The sequence below is a fragment of the Bufo bufo genome, chromosome 7 (assembly GCF_905171765.1).
Source record: "Bufo bufo chromosome 7, aBufBuf1.1, whole genome shotgun sequence".
In the NCBI taxonomy this organism is placed as follows: Eukaryota; Metazoa; Chordata; class Amphibia; order Anura; family Bufonidae; genus Bufo; species Bufo bufo.
The window spans coordinates 115829843-115831132 of NC_053395.1; positions in this window are offsets into that span (position 1 = coordinate 115829843).

Below are 1290 nucleotides of genomic sequence, written 5' to 3' on the forward strand. Positions count from 1 at the left end.
TACCCGCGGTCAGGGACCGCGGGGATCAGAAACTGCAGAAAGCGCAGCAAACCACAGGTCTGAATTGACCTGCGGTTTGTTGCGATCGCCGACATGGGGGGGTCACGGGACCCCCCCGGGCATTTAGCCGAGATGCCTGCTCAATGATTTGAGCAGGCACGCGTGGCGGTGATCGAAAATACACAGGGCGTACATGTACGCCCTGTGTCCTTAAGTACCAGGTCACAAGGGCGTACCTGTACGCCCTATGTCCTTAAGAGGTTAAAGCGTATTCAATCTGTTTTAGGTTCTTTAAACTTTATTTCCAGGGTAATACCAATAGGCAGAATCTTCTCTAAAAGAATTTATTCAGCTACTGCTAGTAAAAAAACGTCCTTTAGATCATATCAGAATAACACTTCAATTGAAGGAAGATATATCTATCTGGTTACAGTTTGCCATTCTCAAAATAACTAGTTTCTGGTATTTGAGGCCTACTTGAAATCTATCCCAAAAAGTATATCTTACGTTGAAGGTACTGATAGTGTCATTCAGAAAAACCTAAGACACACGCTACCGTGCAGATAGAAGTCTGATTCTGAGATTAAACCTTAACCTGCCACACAGTGCAAAAAAAAACAGGTCTCACATTTCTATTCAAGCAAATCTGTACTGTTTTAGCTGGTCTATTTGTAGCGACCGTAAAAGCACTTTTTTTTTTCTGGGTTGAAAAACTATTTCCAAATTTGCCATTCTCAAAATAACTAGTTTCTGGTATTTGAGGCCTACTTGAAATCTATCCCAAAAAGGATATCTTACATTGAAGGTACTGATAGTGTCATTCAGAAAAACCTAAGACACACGCTACCGTGCAGATAGAAGTCTGATTCTGAGATTAAACCTTAACCTGTCACACAGTGCAAAAAAAAACAGGTCTCACATTTCTATTCAAGCAAATCTGTACTGTTTTAGCTGGTCAAGTTATTTGTAGTGACCGTAAAAGCACATTTTTTTTTCTGGGTTGAAAAACTATTTCCAAATTTGCCATTCTCAAAATAACTAGTTTCTGGTATTTGAGGCCTACTTGAAATCTATCCCAAAAAGGATATCTTACATTGAAGGTACTGATAGTGTCATTCAGAAAAACCTAAGACACACGCTACTGTGCAGATAGAAGTCTGATTCTGAGATTAAACCTTAACCTGTCACACAGTGCAAAAAAAAACAGGTCTCACATTTCTATTCAAGCAAATCTGTACTGTTTTAGCTGGTCAAGTTATTTGTAGCGACCGTAAAAGCACATTTTTTTTT